The 25,357-nt window shown below is 35.0% G+C and overlaps 1 protein-coding gene across 2 annotated transcripts in view; it reads right to left on the reverse strand.

Annotated features, from left to right (window-relative positions):
* Positions 1 to 25,357, reverse strand: part of GRIK2 (glutamate ionotropic receptor kainate type subunit 2) — a 641,722-nt gene that overhangs the window by 35,648 nt on the left and 580,717 nt on the right. The gene's annotated exons all lie outside the window — the stretch shown is intronic.

The following is a 25,357-nucleotide window of genomic DNA, read 5'->3' on the forward strand; positions in this document are numbered from 1 at the left end:
GAAGTTCTCAGTAAGGCTTCACTAGGATTTCATTAGTGAAAGAAAGAAATGGGTTTTGTTCAGAAGGCACTGGTAAAAACATAACCACAGAAAAGTTTAGCATCTGCTTATGAAAAGCTCATCTGTAAACCCTTACCCTAGTTAAATTCTTATGCAAACACACAAAAATAATACTGAAGCTGTAAGCATTCGGAGGATAGTCACTATATTGGTTGCACGGGCAGAAAAAGTTAAAACTGTTTTCAAATGAATAGATGTGCAATCTTTTTACAGCTTAACCATGTATTTAGTCCTACACGTACCAGGTCATAAATGAGATATTACCACTCCTTCCACTGAAAGGCAGGTGCACAATAGTATTAAAAAAATTCAGACATTATTTCAATGATGATAGAAGAAAAACCTTACATTTACTGGAGGAAAAAAAACTAAACATACAATGAGTGCTTTCTAAAAACAAGTATAGCATTAGGGATAAGAGAGGGTAGAAATGCAAACCTTTGCTCTGCAGTGAACCACTAAAGCATGCTAAAAGGCCAGCGGCTCAAAGTTTGAAAGACAGCAGCTAGAACATCGAGAGTAAGATTGATACGATTACAAATGTGAAAAGCTATGGTGGCATGCCAATTATTTTAAAGTGAAATAATCATATGCTGGAAATAAAAAAGAAAAATGAAAGGACTATTTTAGGTTATGATGAAACTCTTATTGGAATAGTTAAGACCAATAGTGAGATTTTGCATAGACTCATTTGACTTTCCAAATCAGTAACGTAATAAGGATAGCCAGAATAAAGTTGCTTCCTTTCAAAGGTAAAGAACTTATTTCCCAAGGCTTTGCATTAAGAGAGGCCTAAGTACAAAATAAAATCAAAATTAAATCTCACCTGCAGGTTAAGGAGCTTTCACATAAAAAAATTATATTGGAAATAGTTTTTGATTTAGTAAATCTGTGGCTGATAATAGATAGATATACAATCCCATAAATAATAATTCATGTATGTCATCAAAACTGCACACTCATCAGTTGACAATTTAAAATGTAACTCTTTTTTTTTAGGATTTTTTAAAATAATTTTTATTATATTATGTTAGTCACCATACAGTACATCCCTAGTTTTTGATGTAAAGTTCCATGATTCATTACTTGCGTATAACACCCAGTGCACCATGCAATACGTGCCCTCCTTACTACCCATCACCAGCCTATCCCATTCCACCACCACCACCCCGCCCCGAAGCCCTCAGTTTGTTTCCCAGCAGAGAGCGATAGTGTAATAACATAACATGGGCATGATCTCCGAGGCCAAAACCAAGCAGAGAGATAAGAGATTGTACAAAAAGTTATTTTTAACTTTGCATTGGCCATAAATTGCCTACATTCTCTCCTTTGTTTCAGTTATAAAAACATTAACAATCGATGTTTTATTGCTTTAGTTACATGATTTCCAATTTCTGATAACACATTTCATTCATTGATAAAAGTTGATTTAAATAAAACTTGAACACTAGTATTTTTGTCTCAAAGAGGGGGGAACAGAATATTTACAATGGCACTAATCATTTAAATATGTCTATATATACATAAAATGATACATAATTATGTCTTTCTCTTTTTATAATATTTTGTTATATGAATTTCATAATATTATATATTATAAAAATTTTGTATTAGTAGTAGTATTTTCTAATTTAAAGACTGTCACAAGAAATTTAAAAAAGAGAATTACATTTTTAACAGTATAATAACATATCCATTATTAATATGTTGCTGTGTAAACAGATTAAACTTTTTTAACAACTGAAAACCAAGAAATTAAAAAATAATTCTAATCTATCCTTTACAGATATATAGTTTAATTTTAAATTAATGTGAAAGTAGAATTATTTTACATTTGAAATATCTAATCTACAACTTTTTGATGAAATAAAGATTTTACAAAATGTATTTTCATATAAAATTCTTTGAATGCTTTCCTGCATGGGTATTTTATTTCTAAGAGTACTTCCTAGAATTACTATTGATATTCATTTTGAAACTAATCATTTCCAATCTTCCATTGCTGCACAAGTATCTCCTACTGATTTACTTCTGATTTTTCAGAAATCTATTGCCCATGATTTTTGTACAGCTTCACTCATCTTTCCTACCTGCAGAAGATATAAATATTTCTATTATTTTTAAAACTGTAGAATAGGTTTAGATAGAACAGTCACCCAAATTGTTTTGTTTCTCTTAATAAAAATAAAAAACCCAAATAAGAAATATTTCAATTTAGAAATATTGACTCTCTGCTGGTCACACCTAATCTATGTGGCTTGTTTGCTTGATTTGTTGTCATTCTTTGACCTCAGTTTCCGATTTAGCACAGTATCTTCTTTGCACCTCCCATTTATGGCTATAAAGAGATATCATTGAAAAATTTCACTGCCTCTGTGGGCTCTGTGTGTGTGGTGGTGGGGAGATGCCATTCAATTCTTACCCATTTCTACAGAAAGTTGAAAAGGCTGAATAATCTTTATCATCTTCTGGCAATCCTATTACATCTATTTTATTTAGTAGTGAAAAGAATCCAGTGCATCAGATTTAAAAACAAAAGGTCTGCACGACAAGAATTTCACCGAAACCCTCAAATTCAAAGAAGCTAAGACAACTTACAAAGTATTTGAACAAAGGATCTGAACAAACTCATAGCCTGAATATGAAACTTAGGATGCTTTTTTTCTCTATAATCCTGACCATTCAGAAATAATTGATTACCTATTACTTAAGTAATATATAGATCTGAATAATGTTGGCTGAGTCAGAAGTAATGATCACTAGCTGTAAATCTCTTACTAATGGAATCTATGTTCTTATGCAAGCCATTTAATACCTTTGAATTTCAGTTTGCTTAACAGTCAAATATCTTTGCCAACTTCCCAGTATTTTTGTGAGGATCAAATAAGATGCTACGTGTAAGCACACTTTGCAATAGTGAGATATTTTTATAATTCCAATCATTTTTTTAAAAGAGAACCTACCACCAAATGCTTATATGTTAATTTTCTTAAAAAAAAAAAAAAGACCAAGAACTGTGGCAGAGTTGGCAAGTTGAATACCATCTTTGAGTATGCGTTCTCTCCCATGGTATGAGACCACAAGGTGAAACAGAATGGGACAATGTACAACAGAAACAAAATTTGGGAAGCTGGAAGGCAGATAGGTGAATTGTAACTCAGTTAAGTAAACTTCAGAACCCTCTCCTGCCCACAAAATTTTCAGAGATTGGCATTTCTATATCCCCCTCAAAGCCAAAGGGTCAAAGATCTAACAAAAGTAAAATTTATTGAAAGAATGTCTTTTGAAAAGTTAGATCCTTGATGCTCTTTCTTTCTCTGAGCAGCAGAGTGAGTGTTCCATCCTACCCAAGCAGAAGATTAGAGGTTTTATTCTCTGGATATGAAACAAGAGCGCACTGGACACAGGTGAGCCAGGGAAGGCCATATTGAAACCCGAAGAACTGAGTGGGAGTCTATAATCAATGTCGAGGCCAGTCAGCCCTGTTTCTGTCCTGCTCCTTAGAATCCCTTCAGGAGAGACAACGGAAGGTTTTTTTCAAGCAAAACTGAACTGCACCAGACAGATGATGATGAGTACTTAACACAGATAAAGTTCAGCATGTGTGAGACATTATTCTAAATTATTTATAAATATTAAATCATATTAATTTTACAAGATTTCTATTCGGTGACAAGTATCTTTTCTGCCATGTACAGATGAGGAAACCAAAACACAGAAAGGTTAATAATTTGCCCAAATTCATGTGGCAAAACCAGGAATCAAACATGGACAGATTAGGTACCTAATTTATTCTTAATCATTATACTACATCAATTCTATGTAAAGACACATATCATGGATTCGCAACAAAACTGATCCAACACACCACCCTATAGCAAAGCTCACAGTGTTTCAGCCTTGAGCAAGAGCCCAGTGCTTCCAGGGAGCCTTTTAGAGTCTGTTATGTATCATCAAACAGCTGAAGGTAACCAGATATTTGAAGGGAGCCTCTACCATGAAATATAAAGAAAACAGCAAACTGGCATAAATGTCTTCAGAGAGGTAAAAGATACTGCGTAATGAAGACAATTAATTAACTAATTAATTAACTCTGTTGAAAGAAAACAGCTATCAAAAATGAAAGCCTCAAGTGAAATTTTAGAAAACAAAGTTTAAAGAAGTCTCCAGAAAAGTAGGGGGGAAAAAAGTTAAAAAGACGGAAAAGAAAAGAATGCCCTGAGGAAGAATCATGAACTGATCTTTAAAGGCTGAGTCCTGGGAAACAAACTGAGGGCTTTGGGGGGGGGGGGGGTTGATAGAATGGGATAGGCTGGTGATGGGTAGTAAGGAGGGCACGTGTTGCATGGTGCGCTGGGTGTTATACCCAAGTAATGAATCATGAACTTTACATCAAAAACCAGGGATGTACTGTAAGGTCACTAACATAATATAATAAAAAATATTATTATTAAAAAAATAAATAAAGGCTGAGTCCATGTCAACTACATAATGAGAGGTGAAGAACTTTCTAGACAGGGGAAAAAGCAGTTAAGAGATGCCATCTTGGACATGAATTTGTTGGGTTGACATAATTGAAGGAAGTACACTTTGGCTGGGGCACATAGAGTCAAAGAAGATGAAAGAGAAATAGGTAAGGGGTGACCAAGATGACCTTGCTATTTCTCTCAGCTTTCTCAACTTTAGCTTCTTCCTGTGTCCAGGCCCCTGACCTCACTTTTACCCTGGCCTTTCCAGAAACCAGATGATCTAACCACTGAGGTCCCTCCTCTCCTTTTCCTTAGATTATTCAGTTTAGAAATTACATAATTGTCAATTCTTTTCTTGCATCTTTCAGATGCAAATCTTTTTACAAGCCTCTCATCAGCTTTGCAGTCCAGGACCATCTTTCTCAAGGACCCAGGAGCCATCCTTCAAATATAATCATCAAAGAAGAGAAGCACCTCTACCATCCAGCCTCTCTGGGAAGAAAAGAGCTTAATTTATGTGGGCACTTTAAGTTATAAAACTACCTCCTGTCATGAAGGCACTAAAAGTTTATTTTTCCTTTGGGTAAGACCAATTAACAAATACAGATGGCTATGGTGCCCCACCACAGCTCCGAGGAACACATGGCAGCAATCTAGGTGGGAAACAGTGCTTGCACTAGGGAAGTGGTGTTGGAGATAAGGAGAAAACTAAGACTTCAAGGTGTGTGTGTGTGTGTGTGTGTGTTTGTTATGGCTAAGGCTTGGTCATTATTAAACTATAGGAAGTAAGAAGAGGTTTAGATCGAATGACTCATTGGTTTCTGCTTTAAACTGAGAAAGAAAAAAAACCCACCAAAACAAGGTTCAGGGAAAAGGTTATATCTAGTAGGTTGGAGGTACCTAAGAAACATCTAAATAGGTCTGTTATGTGAAGTTAGATACCAAAGTCTGAAGTACAGGGGAAAGGTAAGGGCTAAAGATATAGATTCTGGAGTCCTCTTGGATATACAAGACAAAGAAGTGGATAGATGAGGAAAGAAGATCAAAGAAGAACCCCAGGATCAAACTTAATGCAATTTTGAATTTCAGTGGCTGGCAGAGAAAAACTGAGCCTGCAAACGAGACACACAAAAAAGTGAACAAAGATTAAGAAAAAAAATATGGAAATGGTGGTGCTGCAGAAGTCAAGGCAAGAAGATGTTTAGTAAACAAAAGCTCACCTGTAGTGATTTGCCAAAAAAAAAAGTATCCAATGAGAACTGAACGTACTTTGGCAAGAGAGAGTTCCTTAGTTATTTTAGGAAGAGCTAATTTAGTGGAGTGAAGTACGTAGAAGTCACAAAGAAGTGGATTAAGGAAGGATTTGGAGAAAGTTAAATGGAGCCAGTAAGTGCCAAAAAAGATACATATATATATCAATAAGTAGGACTCTGAAGAATAGGAGATCCATGGCAGTAGATAGAAGAACATTTTGGTTTAAGTAAGATTTTCCAGGATGAAAGAGATTGAAGTGTGTTTATATGCCAGTGGGGAGGTTTCAGGAGAAAAGAGAGGTTTAAAAAGCCAGAGAAAGAAAGACAATTACTAATGCAAAATTTCTAATAAGATGAATCTCAAGTAGAATGGATTTAAAACACTGCAATTAGCTTGACCTTTGATTTCAAAATATTTATATTAAACACATGTGGAATTATATTAATACTCTAAGATGTATTGTGTAAGGAGAAAACAAGAAGCCTTGGCTAGATTTATTTTTAATAAGATAGAAAGGTGTCGAACATTTTCAAAGTAAAATAGACTATAGGATCTTTGAGGTTAAAATCAACAGGTAGAAGCTGTACAAATTAAAGACTGGCAATAAAAACACATTTAAAGTCAGTAAGCAAGTAATTAAAACTGAAATTAACAATCAAATATTTGTATACTGAGTGTGAAAGTTGTATGTAAACTTACTTAGAAGAAAGGACATATCCAGGTGCAATGTGAACTAAAGATTGGAGGTGAAAGATGGGACATGTTGAAAGAACCTCAGATACTATGTTCTGCTTAATCTGCTGTGTTTAAGATTGGTTTCATTCAATGAAGTCGCTACTGACCATCATCAAGGGACAAGACAAAATCATGAATGGGAACTAAGCTGCCAAACTAAAATGTACAGTCTTTGAAGGTTTTCTGGGTTTGGTATTACAGAGAGGTAAGGACCTACATAGAACACTAGGAAAGACTCAGGAATTGGGACATAGCCCTGTGCATCACTGCTGCCAACCTGATTAGGAAAGACTTTCCAGGGGCGCCTGGGTGGCTCAGTCGTTAGGGGTCTGCCTTCGGCTCAGGGCGTGGTCCCGGGGTCCTGGGATCAAGCCCCACATCAGTCTCCTCTGCTGGGAGCCTGCTTCTTTCTCTCCCACTCCCCTGCTGTGTTCCCTCTCTCGCTGGCTGTCTCTCTCTCTCAAATAAATAAATAAAATCTTTAAAAAAAAAAAAAGGAAAGACTTTCCAGAAGAATGTACTGTTTAAGAGGAATATGAAAAATGAAAGTCAGGTAATGAGCTAAGCATGAAATAATACAATTCTCTGTAAGAAAATCGTAGAGATAATGACGAGTTAGAGCACAATGGAGAAGCTGTTCAGGTAAAGGTTAGCCAAATAAAACAAATATTCAATTAGTGGAGAAAGAAATCTTGTTTTACTTGTTTCCCACACAGATGAGAGAACTAAAGTTATTTCATAAGAAAAAAAAATTGCCAGTGAAGGTAGATTTATAAAGTGATGATAGGATTTATAAAATTATGATTTTATAGAAGAATTTTAATTACATAATAAGGTATGTATTTAGCCAAAAATGAGAAACAATACTTAAGTATTATCATTACAGTGACATAATAATTTAGATAATATATTTAGATAAATAAAGTTAAGCAAATAAATTAAATAATGACTCAGAGACATTTCTTGAAATGCATACGAAAGTCAAAACACTACAGAGGAAAGGCATATTAAAAATTTTCCAAATAAAATCTTATTTTCTCAAGCAACGTGCCCTGTCCTTCTGAAGACTAGAATCAATTTCTTTTTTGTTGTTTTTGTGCCTCACATTAAAGACACTTTTTCTTCTATGTTAAATTGGAAGGATGTCAATGTTTAGCAGGGTTTATTTTATCAAAATGCTGAGGTTTGTAAGTTGACTTGGTTTTTGCTATATCAGCACAAAACAAATAAAACTAATTCATAAGGCACGGTCTTCTTAGAATAGTTTTATGGGCTATGAAACATCAACAAAGGATAAAAAAAAGATTCTCATTAAGGATCAACTTACAAAGAATAAGAAATACATTTTCTTTTTTTTTTTAATCTTTTAAGATTTTTTTTAAATTTATTTATTTGACAGAAACAGAGACAGCCAGCGAGAGAGGAAACACAAGCAGGGGGAGTGGGATAGGAAGAAGCAGGCTCATAGCAGAGGAGCCTGATGTGGGACTCGATCCCATAACGGAGGGATCACGCCCTGAGCCGAAGGCAGACGCTTAACCGCTGTGCCACCCATGCACCCCAAGAAATACATTTTCTAAAATTTCACAGATGCCAAATGATTTGTGCTTTAAAAAAGAGCATTCAGTGTAAATACTTAAAGTATTTTAAACATATAGCTAATGATTTAAAATTTAAGGATATATTAGTTTTTGTTTCTGACAGAACTCAAAGTTTGCCACCTGAAATTATTTGGCTCTGCAGATCTCAAATAACTAATGGTTTCAGGCAACGCTTTTCCTGAGCATTTGAGAGATTTTTAGAACTGGTAAGGTATTACTGTAAGAGTAGTGCTTTGAAATTTTGTTTCTATGTCTTGTAAAATGTTATGAAAGCTAATAGAGTAAGGATTACTCTTGTACCATTTGTATGGATCTTTTCTTATTGGGAAAAACGTATTTTACAAATACAAAGGCATCTTCTTTTTAAAAAAAATATCTTTGGCTTAAATTCTTTAGTACACAAATGGCATCTTTGTTTTCACAAATGAATTCTTCATCTTCATTTGTTTTGCTTCCTGTCAAATACAAATTAAACTTTAGAAACCATATTGTGACCACTGTAAACCCTGTCAGTGTAAAAATGATAAGAAAGTAACATTATCAATATTTGTGTGACCTCCAGAAGCAAGAATTTAAAATTAACTTTATAAGTACGTTCTAGAAGAAAGTTTATTTTCATGAATGAAATGCAAAATATTTAACATTAATCTTGCTTGAACTATCATAGCCACAAAGTATTAAGAACACAAAGACGATCCAGTACTATTTTTGATATAGTTCATTATAGATAATATTAGACGTATTGACTACAACTCAGATTCTTTAAAAATGTTAATCGAGTGGTTCAACATCCAACACATCTTAAAACAACCTAAAAGAGACTTCCTGTTAAGAATCCACTTACTTTGATTTAAAAAACTAACATTCATGAAAATATATTTTGCCTTCTGAACCATAATATCTGGCAGAAGTCATTGGATGTTAGTGTATGGATGAATATGGTGAAATTACTAAAAGAAGAGACAGGAATTTCCAACCAATTTTTCAGAATTACCAAAGGAAATTTGGTGGTATTGGACACTTATTCCAATTATTCCCTCTCAAAAAATCCACAGGACCAATTCTGTTTCTAATATTAACCTAAATATTTGGATATAAATGTTACAATAATATTTCTTATTTTGTTATGAAAAAGTCACATGTAATAGTCCCTATTGCATGGTTTTAAAATGGCCCTGAGCAAGGTCTCCCTTGGTAAAGGAGAATTTGGCTGAGATTTGCATTTTAATTTTTTATTGCAGTAAATAAATTACCAGCAATACTGGAACATATGTGCTAGGTAAGAACAGCTGAGCCCTATCTGGACCCATCTGACCTCGGTCACTAGGAAATTAGAGTTAATTCAGGAAAACAGGACTGAAGCCATATGTGGTTCATATCAAAGATGGATCTGAGGCTAGTGCAGTGATCTGAAAGCATTTGGTTGTTAGCAAACCTGTCAGTCCTTGGAATAATTCTGGCAGTTTTATCTCAAGGCATCTGCAATCTCTTAAAACAGGATATTTGAAGAGAAGGACAATGAAACAGAATGCTTTTCTCGGTGTTACTGAGAGCTAACGCAGGAATAAGAGACAGCGTTATGACTGAGCATAATATGGTGGGCAGCAAGTTTAAAATGATCTGGTACAGTTAAAGGGGAGTATTGTTTTTTGGTGGTTGAATCAGTATTTGATAACTCATTCTGCACTATTCAGAATCCATGATATAATGAGTCTTCTTCTGGTTATTGCATCTTATTCTTTAGATGAGATATCTAGAGCTCTGGTCAAATGTTTTCTTTTCTCTTAAATAACAGTAATCAACAATATATTTTACTGTCATTTGGCTAGACTTAAATAAAATTGGGAAACTTGACTTTACCAACTCAATAAAGGACCTTGACTAAGTCACAATTTCTTGGCTGTATCTAATAAAAAGCTTCCTTAACAATTTCACAGAAATGTTATGATGAATAAATGAAAAAAAAAATATGAAGTCACTTTGAAAAGCTATCAGGCTCTCTAAGATACCAGGATATCACAAATTTATTCTTATCTCAAGTTTCATGTAATCAGTCAATGAGAAACAGAGTAACTCTATACTATGACTGCAGCATTTGCCCACCATGTTCTTCTATTTATGCCTTTACCTTTAGAATGAGTTATAATTTTTAGAAATATGGAAGCATTCACTTGCTTACTCATTTACTCAGTTGTTCTTTCATTTTGATATTTATTGCGCATGGGCTGGCTGTAAAGGATCATGCCGAGGCTTTGTGCATGCAGAGATTAGCCAAAAACAAAGCATGGCCCCATCGAGTAAAGCTTAAAGTCTCATAATACATGACAAGCAAACTACAAATTATGAAATGGTGTGATAAATGCCATGACAAATGATTGATACGGTATAACCTAAATTAAAGGAAAACATGACAGAAAGTCAGAGGAAGTTATTCTCTCCTTTAAGATTCAAATCAGCCATAGCTTTTTTGGGCCCTTACTCTCCTATAATTGAAAGGCTGAGCTTTGAATAGTGTGGGAAACACACACACACACAGACACACACACACACACACCTTACAAAAAATCCCTCAACATTTGAAACTTTTTTTTTAAAGATGTATTTATTTATTTGACAGAGAGAGCGTGCGCGAGAGAGAGCGAGAGAGAGAGAGAGAGAGAGAGAGAGAGAGTGAGCAGGGGCAGGGAGAGGCAGAGGGACAGAATCTTCAAGCAGATTCCCTGCTGAGCATGGAGCCCAACACAGGGCTAGATCCCATGACCCTGAGATCATGACCTGAGCTGAAACCAAGAGCTGGGTGCCCAACTGACTGAGCCACACAGGAGCCCCAACATTTGAAACTCTTTAAAGAGTCATCGTTCTCACTTTTAGCCAGCATCTTTCCCAGGGGTTCTTCATTTTATTGGGAAATGATGCAAACCTTGCCAAAATATTTTAAAGATATGTATAATACCTGTGTTGCTATTATCTTTATACATTAAAATACACCAAAAATGAATGTTTTATTTCTAAATAGTAAATAAAGGGCTTCAGTTGCATCCCAGGGACTTATGGGAGAAGAGATGAACAGCCTTATTAACATCTCCATTCACTGACTGGACAAGCCTACTTGATTATAATATTCATGAATTTAATATATATAAAGTAATTGTTTTAATGACTATATGAATCCTTAATCTGAGGTACATTTTAATTACAAGACCCACACTTTAACCTAGGGGCTTGAACTTTCCATTTTCTCCAACTGGAACCCACTTTCCTTGCATATTTGGGTGACTCACCCCTTCACTTCCTTCTGATCTTTGCTCAAATATCACCTTTTCAAGGGAACTTCCACCATTTATCTTATTTATAATTCCCACTGCTTGCTTAGCACAGAAATACCTCTTGCTTTGTTTTTACCAATATCACTTAATAACTATGTAGCATATTATTAATTTCCTATTTTTACTTATGCTCCTGTTCAATTTCTATCTCCATCCACTATGAGATAAACTGCATGAAGATGGAGATCTTTGTCTTGCTTTGTTCATCCCGATGCCCCTAGACCTAGAACAGTGCTTTGCATATACCAATGGGTATTTTTTGAATAAAAACAAAAATGCATAGACGAATGAATAAATACATAAATGGAATTATTTCTATTAGGCTAAAATTTAAAAGACAGGAATATCAGTCTCAGCTATGGTGTTACCAAGCTAAGTGATATTTGGTGAGTAATTTCAACTCTCTAGAACTCAATTTGCTCATATGCAAAATAAATGGGTTAAACCATATAAATGCTAAGATATCTTTCATCAAAGAAGGTCTATATAACTATGTGTATTCAGAATAACTAGGTAGATTTACTTCTTTTATATTCTATTCATGCCTTAATTTAATAAAGAAAAGAATACCGCTGGCCTAGTTTTAAAACAAAGCATAAAGAAAGCCCCATCATTGCACTGCACACAGAACTTTAAGTTCCATTTCAATGTTAAAATGTAGTTTTAATGTATTAACAAAAAAATTCTAGAATGTATTTCACATTCCACATATCTCAAGGATGGGAAGTAGGATTACTGTCCTCTTTGTTCTTTTCCCGGTTCTAAGTCATCACTGTCCCAACCCCTTTTGAAAACAAGCTAAGGTACAAAACCCTACTCTTTTAAGACTCATACCCTACAATCTTACTACCTAACCCCTCTTACTATGGTCTTCTACTCATGTCTGGGTATTGCCATCATTCCTAGAATACTGCAGGACCCGGATATCTGTTTCTCTCAGTGACGAACTAACAAATGTTTAACAACTGAATTCTTGCAAAAGGGGAAAAGTCCCAGATTCCTATGGTTTCCTTGTGTTTATAGTTTAAATATTCCCACTATTGCCATTTTAAGTTAATGGACATGGTATCAACCAAACTATAAAATTCTTGGAAAAGTTAATTCCTGCAAGTCAGTACACGCCAGCTCCAGTACACCACTGTTCATCCTTTACTGAAAGTTCTTTTTTTTTAAATTTTTTTATTATATTATGTTAGTCACTATACAGTACATCCCTGGTTTTTGATGTAAAGTTGGATGATTCGTTAGTTGCGTATAACACCCAGTGCACCATGCAATACATGCCCTCCTTACTATCCATCACCAGTCTATCCCATTCCCCCACCCCCCTCCCCTCCGAAGCCCTCAGTTTGTTTCTCAGAGTCCATAGTCTCTCATGCTTCATTCCCCCTTCTGATTACCCCCCCTTTCTTTATCCCTTTCTTCTTCTACTGATCTTCCTACTTCTTATGTTCCATAGATGAGAGAAACCATATGATAATTGTTTTTCTCTGCTTGACTTATTTCACTTAGCATTATCTCCTCCAGTGCCGTCCATGTTGCAGCAAATGTTGGGTAATCGTTCTTTTTGACAGCTGAATAATATTCCATTGTATATATGGACCACAACTTCTTAATCCAGTCATCTGTTGAAGGGCATCTCGGCTCCTTGCACGATTTAGCTATTGTGGATAGAGCTGTTATGAACATTGGGGTGCATATGGCCCTTCTCTTCACTACGTCTGTATCTTTGGGGTAAATACCCAGTAGTGCAATGGCTGGATCATAGGGTAGCTCAATTTTTAACTTTTTAAGGGACCTCCACACTGTTTTCCAGAGTGGCTGTATCAACTTGCATTCCCACCAACAATGTAGGAGGGATCCCCTTTCTCCACATCCTCTCCAGCAATTGTTGTTTCTTGCCTTGTCAATTTAGCCATTCTAACTGGCGTAAGGTGGTATCTTAGTGTGGTTTTGATTTGAATTTCCCTGATGGCTAATGATTTTGAACATTTTTAACTGACTTCACAGTTATTTGACAATCATTTCCAGTCACTTACTTAGCAGAGCCTTAATCACCTAAATCCATTTAGTTTAACACCTAAATTTTCTTTATTTAAAAATCAATTACTCAAATATCCTACTCCATGATTATAAGCTCTTCCTTTCCTAGAGTGCTTTTTCAATTTCTTTACTGTTTGCATTTTCCAAACTTATTGGTGTTTCATGCCCATTAATAGCCTACATTCCAATTCATTAGTACTTTCCACTTCTTCATGTTTCACTTTGTTCAAGTGAGCTCTCACAATCTGTAATTCCAAAATGAATGTTGCTAATATCCTAAACTCACCAACATCCTTCTCTTCTTTGGACCACCTAACCTAACCTTAATCCTGAATAAACCAACTACCCACTTCCTCTAAATCTGTATCAAAGCAGCAGCATTGATGGAACATGTCATACTACAAAGTGTGAAGCTAAAGTAGATGCTCAATACTATTCAAAGTTTAAAACTTCTCAACTTAGTTTCTACAATGCCGATTGCAACTTCCTCTCCTTTCCTGAAACTCAAAACCTTTTGTGGACTCATTCACTGTTGGCAGTTGACCTTGCCTTTACTTCATAGTGAAAAGTGAAACCACACTTGGGAACAGATTCAAGGACCAATCCCCGTCATAGCAAAAATCATACATTTTCTATTGCAATCTCTCCTCTTCGCTTTCTGCTCTGTTCCCCTTTCTCCCACAGTGAATCCTTCATTCTGTGGTTTAGATTCCACCACAGCCTTTTGTCTTTTTCGCATATCACTCCCCTTTAACTGACAACATTTAAGTATGTTTGAGTTTTCTAGGTCTTAACTTCCCTTTGAATAGTTGGCATTCTTTCACAGGGCAGTTAACATACTTTCTCTTTCCTCTTCTTTACAATCGAGTTGTCTTCATTATCCCATTTCCTGATTTCCTACCTGGTCCTCTATCCACTCCAATCTGCCTTCCAGTCACATCTTTTTAATAAATCTGATGAACGACATCGGCCAAAGCAACCTTTTTCATGACACATCTCCAAACGCAAGAGAAACAAAAGATAAAATGAACTTGTCGGACTTCATCAAGATAAAAAGCTTCTGCACAGCCAAGGAAACAGTCAAAAAAACTAAGAGGCAGCCCACGGAATGGGAGAATATATTTGCAAATGATGCTAAAGATAAAAGACTGGTATCCAAGATCTACAAAGAACTTCTCACTCAATACACGAGAAACAAATAAACAAATCATAAAATGGGCAGAAGATATGAACAGACACTTTTCCAATGATGACATACAAATATGGCTAACAGAAACATGAAAAAATGTTCAAAATCATTAGCCATCAAGGAAATTCAAATCAAAACCACACTAAGATACCACCTAACACCAGTTAGAATGGCAAAAATTGACAAGGCAAGAAACAACAATTGCTGGAGAGGATGTGGAGAAAGGGGATCCCTCCTACATTGTTGGTGCGAATGCAAGTTGGTACAGCCACTCTGGAAAACAGTGTGGAGGTCCCTTAAAAAGTTAAAAATTGAGCTACCCTATGATCCAGCCATTGCACTACTGGGTATTTACCCCAAAGATACAGACGTAGTGAAGAAAAGGGCCTTATGCACCCCAATGTTCATAGCAGCATTGTCCACAATAGCTAAATCATGGAAGGAACTGAGATGCCCTTCAACAGATGACTGGATTAAGAAGTTGTGGTCCATATATACAATGGAATATTATTCAGCTATCAGAAAGAACGAGTTCTCAACATTTGTAGCAACATGGACGGCACTGGAGGAGATAATGCTAAGTGAAATAAGTCAAGCAGAGAAAGACAATTATCATATGATTTCTTTCATCTATGGAACATAAGAACTAGGAAGATTGGTAGGGGAAGAAAGGGATAAAGAAAGGGGGAGTAATCGGAAGCAGGAATGAAGCATGAGAGACTATGGACTCTGAGAAACAAACTGAGGGCTTCAGAGGGGAGGGGGGTGGGGGAGTGGGATAGACTGGTGATAGGTAGTAGGAGGGCATGTATTGCATGGTACACTGGGTGTTATATGCAACTAATGAATCATCGAACTTTACATCAGAAACCAGGGATGTACTGTATGGTGACTAACGTAATATAATAAAAAAAAGTTAAAAAAATAAAAAATAAATCTGATGAAATATACCATTCACCTCCATATTTTTAAATTTAGATGAATTTTTTTTTGTTTGTTTTCAGGTTACCTGTCACCCTCCAACATGCAATGGTCTTAACCATTCCTGCATTCCTGACACCCTCTCCCAACAGCTCTATTCACATCCACTGCTGCACTTACACTGAGCCAGAATGATCTTTCTAAATCTCAAACTTGGTCATGTCAACCCACACTTTATTAATTCACTGATAATGCTCTCTGTTACTCCCAAGCTGAAAAGATAATAATAACAACACAGGCTATAAACTCTAACAGGCAAAACTAGTTGTCTATATATTTTCTCCTTACTCCTTTCTAACAAACTTCTCTCTAACAGAATATACATTTCCTATCCTCTCATTCATTGCAGGTTAGCCATGTGTCCCAATTTTGTCCAATGACATAGTCAGAAGTTGTTAATGAAGCTTCTGGTGAATTCTTCTCAATAGGGACAATTCAGTTGGCACGTTCCCCCATGCCTTTCTAGACTAACTGTGTTCTCATAATACATTGAAGGCAACATTTGTAGATTTTAATTATACATTCTATTTAATGATTATTTGGTTAATTTCTGTACTCTTCATGACTCTTACTGAGTTATGGTGTCCAGGTGTATCTTTACACCTATTACAAGTACTGACAGAAAGAGACTCCATAAATATTTGAAAGCATGAATGGAATGCACTAATGAAATGATAGACAATTAGCCATAAAACTCATTAAAAATGCAACCTAAGGAAAAATTCAATAATACAATTTTATTAATTCTAGAATTTAATTTTATAAATTCTAAAAGTTACTAACTATACATATAGTTATTATAGAATAGCTGAAGAAAATATGTAGATCAATGGTGAGAATTTATTAAATCTCATTTTCATGCAGATAAATTTAAATGATAGGCTAATTACCATTAGAATCCATTAAAGGAAGACTTGGGTCAATATTGCCACTGATATTATATACATGATATATTCTTAGCGGCTTTTCTTAAAACTTAATTGTGAACTCATACACAAAATGCTATGCTAAGCATTTTAAAAACATGATGTTATTTAAATTCTCATATCCCTATGAGATAGGTTTTGTGATATCCATCACCAAAATGAGCAAAGTGAGATGAGGGTAATTAAACATTTAGTCCAAGGTTTAAGGTAGATTCTTAACTTATATGCTAAAGTAAGTTGCTGTGAGTTACAACAGTAGGCACAATTTTGCTGAAATTGCTTTTCTGTAATTAGTCTTTGGTATCATTTAGAGCAGTGATTTAGAGATAGGCTAAAATATACTCTCCAAAATAACTACTATAAGATGAAGTAAAATAGATACAAAAGAATAGATTCTGGCTAACAGTAAACAAGAGTAAGATTGGAAAGAAACACCCTAAATACTTATGCTGAAGAATAAAATATGTAATGAAATACAAAGAAATGCCAAAGGAAAAAATCCAGTAGAAATACCAAAACCAAAACAAAACCCAGAATTATATGCATAGTACAACTGAGTTAATAGCTTTAAAAACCATCCTCTGAAGTTAATTCCAAAAATGATAATTCCTAGTATGTGTTAAGCGATTCCTAAGTAAAGCTAAATTTAATCTTCAGAGCATGGTAAGAATAGTTTGGGTGTGTGAGTGGGTGTGTGAGTGTGTGCTTGATATGTTGACAACCTGTTCAACTCCCTTTATATCCCCTGAGCAGGATTAAATCCACTGGAGAGTGCACGAAGACTATTTTAAGAAGCTAGAGGCTAAAATTGATCCAATCCCAGCCCAACTTACAAGGAACATGAGAAAATATCCACCTCTTGCCAGCATGGGGTTTCTTCCAGGCAGCAATGCCAAGGAGAACAGGTGAGGCAAAATGGATATACAATTTATCACTTTGCATTGGTATCCACCAAAGACAGTAAAAGAAACAATTTGCATGCATTCTACTCTTAACACTTTTGTATCTAACTAAATTTACTTTCTCATGACTTCATTTTTTCTGTTAACACAAACTAGACTACTAGAATCTTCTCCCATCTGTACCATAGAGTGGAGATAGCTAGATCATATGTGGCAAAGCCCCTAATTAGCATCCACTTCCTATCATCCAATCATCATTATAATTTGGTAAACAGACTTTTGTGTTGTCTTTTATGTACTGCCTCAATCATATTGGCAATTAATTTTGCTTCTTCTTCTATCCAGGTATTCAATTTGTATATACCTCTTTAAAATAAATAACTTCTCATCTCTGAGTTAGAATCCCATACCTGAGTGGCTATAGGTCTAATTCCAGTTTGTTCCTATTCACAAAAGCTTAAGCTTTCTTTTTAGCCAGTAGGTTCCATAATAGGGATTTCTATGCCAGACCTCTCTTTTCCTACACCACAGTCACTCAAGAAGAGTAAACCAAACCAAACTTTTTTATACCAGTACCTATGTTGTTTTCCAAATAGGCCCAAACTTGAACTTATTTGATCACAGATAGCCTTCTTTGTAATGTATTGAACTTTCAACTTCTCTTCCAGGTGGAGTGTCTGCATTTTTAGAATGAATTATAAAAGTACAAGATACAGTAGTATCAAAAAAAAAAACAACCCCATAAAACAGGGGCACCTGGGTGGCTCAGTTGGTTAAGTGCCTGCCTTCTGCTTAGGTCATGATCTCAGGGTCCTGGGACCAAGTCCCCCATCGGGCTCCCTGTTCAGTAAGAGTTTGCTTGTCCCTCTGCCCCTCCCCCTGCTCATGCACTCTGTTCCTAATAAATAAATAAATAAATCTTAAAATAAAAAACCCTATAAAAACAAAGTATGGTTCAGTAAATGTGTGTGATGTGTGTATGTTATTTAATCAGCCAATTTTATCAATTTTGGAATGAAAAATCCATAACTGAAAAATCCATCTTCCCACTAATTCATTATCAAAGTACATGAAGCTTTTTATCATATTTTAATTGACTTTATTTTGAAATGTTACCTAGCTAAGTGATAAGTGATCTGTCAAATTATAACCAAAATAAAAATTTTAAAAGAAAAAGGAAAAGTAAGATAAATTTTACAAATTAGAGAGGAGAATTATTCTCTCTCTTTCTTTCTCTCTTTCTCTTCAACCTCACAATACGGATACTATTTAACTCCAATCAAAGCTGAGAAAACTGACTTGTCAAAGATTACATTGTAAGAGGTGGAACCAAATAATTATTCTTGACAATGCCAATGGACTTAAAAAACAGTATGGAATACTTGGATGAATTTCTAAATCTACCTATACCTGTAAAAACCAAGATGATTTTCTGACATACTTATATCCAAAACTTTCATCTTTAAAGGTGTCAACATCAGCCTGGCCATATTGTGGTTGAAATAAATGAAGAAAGACATAATCAACTATTTAAGCCACAAACTAATCCACACACACAAAATTTCCTTTTTGCAATTCAAAAGTCATTTCAGATTGGGTTTAACTTTCAAGGTCACTTTAAAAAAATTATAGCCATAATTCAACCTTCTTAATCCCATGGGAGCTCAGTTCTGACTCAAAATGCATTACATTAGAGATGGATGAATTTAGTTAAATAAAAGAAACAACAACTGCAAATATGGTGCCAAATGAAAAAAATAAAACTAACCTAGGAATATGAGTAAAAATACCAATAAATCTCTAAAGAGTTAAAACAGTAAAATTCTGGGTCATCACCTTTACTATTATTAATGAATATTATAATTCTATAAACACGTAAATAAATTCGTAACTGAAAGCCAACGAAATGCATTAGTGAAAATTACATTATAAATAAAATTAGCTGAAAAGAAACTAAAATTCAATAAACATAACATAGATGGACTTTTTATTTGTAGTAGTTACATAATCATTCATTCTGTAAAAAGTATAATTTTAACCATTTTATTACTGTCAGAGAAAGTAAAAATGAAAGATTATTTTACCCTCAATATTTCTATGTAATAATAATTTGGTACTCACTTATGCATTTGAGAATTTTATGAAAACAAAGTACTTCTCTATTCTGATAGTAGCCAGGGAGACAATAATAACAATAACAATACTTAAGACTATCATGCAATATTTTTTGAACTTTTACTATTTAGTTGGCTATCTCTACCTGCCAGATTTTCTATCCTGCCTAAGATAGCAAAAAAAGGAGAGGTCTTTCTTTAAAAAGCATTAGTCTTTTCACTAGAATGTATTTGTTACATTCTTTACTTCCTATGTGACTGCTTGGGACCATGTCTAGAAAGCACATAGATCTCTAAAGAGAAAATGAAACAGTAACTTTTTATATGGATATTTTCAAATTCACACATGAAAATAATTGTTGCATCTTTAAAACAGTCACTTTAACTTTGCTGCATTTTTAGAAATACCATTTCTGGAATTGCCTTCAGATGTTATATTATTTTGACTATCCTTATTATTAACAATTTTAGTCATATTAGGGTAGATTTTCTTTTTGAAAATAAGTCAAAGCATTTGGAGTAAAATAACACGTGTGTAAGCAACTCACTATTTTTGCTGTCATTGTTCTAAAAGCAGAGCTAACTGTAAAGTAAAGGAGTTGGCTTTCTTGTGCTGTAAGTGTATCCCATAACCAAATTCAAAATGAAAGCTCTAAAAATTTTCTTAGCATAAGAGGCAGTCTCCTGAGGTGTTTCCTCAGTGCAATGGTATTCATTTCCTGTACGTAATCTATAAGATTTGCATGCAATGTAGTCTTTTTTTTTTTTTTAAGATTTTATTTATTTATTTATTCGACAGGATAGAGACAGCCAGCGAGAGAGGGAACACAAGCAGGGGGAGTGGGAGAGGAAGAAGCAGACTCACAGTGGAGGAGCCTGATGTGGGCCTCGATCCCAGAACGCCGGGATCACGCCCTGAGCCGAAGGCAGACGCTTAACCGCTGTGCCACCCAGGCGCCCCGCAATGTAGTCTTTTTTAACCTAAAGGTTTTTTATTATAAACATTTTTTTTTTATCTAGCAAAAAACTATGTTTATAAAAAAACAGATCAGCCTGTAATCTCTTTAACATCTGTATGGGTAATGTAATGTTAAACTGGACGTTTCACTTGTAGTGCCAAGAAAAAATTGACATAGAATACTAAGTGTGAAATGGACAACCATAAAGACATTACATAGGGGATCTAGAAGCAACTGATGATCGATCCACAAGGGGAATAAAAAGATAGTGAAAGATTAAGAATGGATATTTTCAGGACAGATTAAGAAAGAGCTGTTCTCTGGCTGTGATTCTCAACACTCTTGGTGGGGATGTGTGGGTGGCATGTCCCTCATAATCCCAAACTGGTTGAGAGGCATGGACTTGAAGAGATTGATCCAAATCCCATTCAAAGGTTAACACAGAAAACTGGTGCCCCTTCACACAGTTAGGAAAGCGAAAGAGTACATGCCTACATTTGAGAAGTCACTGCATCCATTTCCAGGGTGGCAGCGAGGCATTTGAACCCCCAGGATGAAATGCAGGCACCTGAGTAAGAATGTTTGTTAGTCTGGGGCCAGTGAGACAGTAAGTTCACCCAAGAAGGCTGTTGCCTTGGGAAGAGGCAGTTTGCTTTCCAGCTAGCACAAAGTCAGCGTTTTCTGAGGTAGGTGTCACCGCTCCTTCACCGGAATCTTGTTGCTTCTAAAGAAGTCACAGATGTTGAAGAAGCTGCCTTTGCTGATGGAGAGTTTCTGTTACACCATCCATCAAAAAGATATTATGTCAAGAAGACATCAAACCAGATGGTAAAGACAAGTTTTGAGACGGCAGTTTGACTAACTCCAGACCTAAATTTTGGCTGATAACATCTTTTCAACTTGATGAAAGTAAGCAGAACTGTTAGCATAACCAATTAATTTGCCTAAGTAAGTGCTACTAACAAAATATCTATTTAAATGAAACCAAGTCAATTTTTATTTGTTTGATAAAACATAGGTAGTCAACTGAAAACCATACATAACAATTTCTTAAAATCCTTTGATAAGAAAAAAACCAAAATGCTTGAAAATTTATTTCAAGCAAAAAATACCATTAGAATACCTCACAGAATGTTTTTAAGTGTTGCTTACTTTTAGAAAACAAGTTGCATTGTTATTCAAATAATTAATTGGAATAAAGCTTTCCTTAAAATCCTTCCTAGCAACATTGTCATGTAAAAAAAATATTGCTTGATCATGAAGTTGTAGTTATTTATTGCACTCAAATTAAGCAAATATGCCTTGCTCTTACATTTCATGATTTCCAAAGTCTCCAAAATAAAGTAGTGTTTTTGAGCCATTTTCCCTTCAGAGGTTGCATACATTTATTTGACTAGGCGTCTGACACTCAGGGATATGATTCCTTACCTAAAATAGTATTCAGTGTTCTTCAGTGCATGCATGTAGCTGATAACAGCAGACATTAGACAGTTATACAGAAAAAGGTCAGAGAAGTGAAGCCAAGGACAGGGGGATATGTGGGCAAGAGGATGCTCATTGGACACCTGGGTGGTTCAGTCAGTTAAGTGTCTGCCTTTGACCTGGGTCATGATCCTAGGGTCTTGTGATCCAGTCCCGCACACAACACACAGCTCTCTGCTCAGTGGGGAGTCTCCTCCCTCCGCCCCTCCTCCCTGCTTGTGCTCTCTCTGCCTCTCCCTCAAATAAATAAATAAAACATTCAAAAAAAAAAAAAGTGGATGCTCATTAATTCAACAAAGGAACTTAGGACATCAAACACTTATGAACTTTTCTGTATATGATATTTTAGGTAATAATCTTAAGGCAGTGTCTTCCATTCAAAGGCCTTGTCAATCTATAACTTTCCTTTACTTCTGCCACTTGGGGAAAGAGACCTTTCTCCTCCTTAGGAATGTCTGTCAAAGGCATTTCACAGAGAGTGAAATGTAAAGAAATCAAGAACTTTATCTTTAAAAAAAAATCACATTGATCTAAGCTTTAGTAAGCTAGAAATAGCAATAGTACAGAATTATAGAATTACAGTTTCTGGAGATGCACACAATCTCTTAAATTTAAACAACTGTAAGCAGAGACAGAATAAACTTGGAGTTTTACAAAAGCCCTGCCAGAAATAACCATTTCAATAAAAGCAAAGTGGGACACTGTTCAAAATGGGTCAAATAAAAGTAAGTCCATGGTACTAAGCCACACACACAAACACACACACAAACACACACACACACACACACACACAGATCTCATTAGCTGAATCTGCCAATTCTTGTTCTTTTGTGTGGTTAGAGAACATAGAGTATATATCTACATGATCATGAAATAATCAAAATAAAAACTGATGTAATAAATATTTAGACATAAAATTTTCAAAATAATTAGACTAATTTATTTCAATTAATTTGAACAAATAATCACCTGTGAGATCAATTTTAAGCAATTTGATCTCAACCTGCTCTTCCATAATTTACATTAGTAGAGAATTTGTTTTTCTGATACGATTTATAACGTGTTCTCTGTCATCAGATGACTTTGCCTTCAACCTTGCTGAAGCCATTTAAGTTTAGTATCTTCGAATTCCTTACGTCCACCTTGTACATGATCAAAATTATTCCCTCCCGCATGTTTTATCCTTCTGCACTGTTGCCTGATCATGGTTTTTCTGCCTCTCCAAGTCTTCATTCCAAAGAGTATGCTTTCTCTTCCTTGTCTTTTCCATCTTTACCTTCCAAATGACTCCTTCCTTTTTTCACACTGAGCCTTGAAAGCCATGACTAATAGTTTTCTCACATTCTTCTCCACGTCTTCCTGACATGAACACTCTTCTCTCTGGCATTATATAAGGATTTACTTTCCTGGTTCCACCTTTCTAATCCACTTTAAGGTGTTCTTTTTTTCTTCCTCTTCTTTTTTAAAGATTTTATTTATTCATTTATTTAGAGAAAGAGAGAGCATGTGAGCAGGGCGTGTGTTAAGGAGAGGGAGAGAGAGAATCTCAAGCAGTCTCCATGCTGAACTAGAGCCCAACACGGGGCCCGATCTCACCACCTTGAGATCATGACCTGAGTCCAAACCAAGAGTCAGACCCTTAACTGACTGAGGCACTCAGGTGCCCCTTTTCTTTTTTCCTGCCTTCTAACATTTGATTTCTCTGAAGTTCTGCCACGGCGACTCCCCGCCCCCCCACTTCACCTTTAATGAAACTATTAACTTAAAATTTGAATAATAATACGCTAATGGCATTGTTTTTCTCATCTAAGTCTCCCTTCCGAGGCAACAAAACAGATCTAATAATTTATTTAACATTGCCATCTACCTATAATTTCAGCCTCTTAAACTTGAATTGGCTCAGAGCGAATTCACCTATACCAAGAAAATTTTATTTCCAACTTGTGTTTACATAAATGGTATTCTCTCTTTCTACTTTCCCCCCATCACCTAGAAGCAAAATTGTGGATTCCACCCATTTCGATACAATGCAATTTTTAAAGTTTCCTAGGTATGTTTTTTTTTTTTTTTTGTAAATTCTTCCATGATATTTTCTGTGAGAGAAACAAAAAATGTGCTCCAGTGCTCTGCCTCCATGCAGCGTAGATTCTAACAGGAATGCAAATGTTGGTGATACAAAGTAGAAGCTGTAGAGCCACAGAGTAAAGGTGGCAGGAAAATAATATTCTAACAGATTAGAAACCCTGTTTCTAAATGTTTCTGTCGTTTACCTCTCCCTTATCCATTCCTGAATGTTACTTTATTTCAGGACCTTATTACCTTGCACTCGAACTCATACTATGAATTCTTAAATTGATCTAGTCTCCTCCAATTTCTCTCCTTTTCAATTACCTTCTTAAAATATATTTTCTGATCACCCCACTCTGCCCCAGTTAAACTGTAACATGATACAGTTAAAATCATGTATTTCTACAAAACTCATAGGCTGTAACCACATTCCATGGAGTGTTACCTTTAAGAAAATGTCCATATTCAAATTGGTATAGGAGCCTCACTAGAAACAATTATCTTAAAAGCTGAAAATGAGTTTTGCTCACATTTTATCATGCACAGCATCCAAGGTAGTATTTTATATTTAATAGGCACTCAACAAATATTCACTGATTTCCACAGAATTCAGATACTGATTAATGCTGTCAAAATGCACAGGAAATAAGAAGTAATGTTTTTAAATATAGTACATCCATTATAGTAGAGAATTAAATTTTAATAATATCAATAAGATATGTGTTTTTAATGGTGCACATTTAAGAACCAGAGAGTTCTAATATGATGCTAAGCAATGAATAAAAAGCACACATAATTATATATACATATATATACATACTTTCATAAATAAAAAATGCATATATATCAAGACAATTAAAAAATCTCTTTACACTTTCCATTTAAGGATAAAATAGAAGGGAAAAAGATAATAGTGATAAATGAATATAAAATGAAAAAGCAATGGTAAATCATAACTTAACAGTAATTAAAGTAAATCTAACTAGGTTAAAGCTATCATCAAAGCACTCACTTCAGATTGGATAAGAAAACAAACTGTAGGTGTCTATTGTCTACAAGGAAAGATTAAAAATAAGAGGATAGCAATTCAAATACAAGACAATCATAAACCAAAGAAGTCTATGTAAGTTATTTTACAATTAAAAATAGAATTTAAGTATGCAAATCATAAAAGAAGAACTTGGATACTATGTGGCAAAGAGAAAATAGATCAAAAGAATATAACAAGTATAATCCTATACAAGTATCT

The sequence above is a fragment of the Ursus arctos genome, unplaced genomic scaffold, assembly GCF_023065955.2.
Source record: "Ursus arctos isolate Adak ecotype North America unplaced genomic scaffold, UrsArc2.0 scaffold_13, whole genome shotgun sequence".
In the NCBI taxonomy this organism is placed as follows: Eukaryota; Metazoa; Chordata; class Mammalia; order Carnivora; family Ursidae; genus Ursus; species Ursus arctos.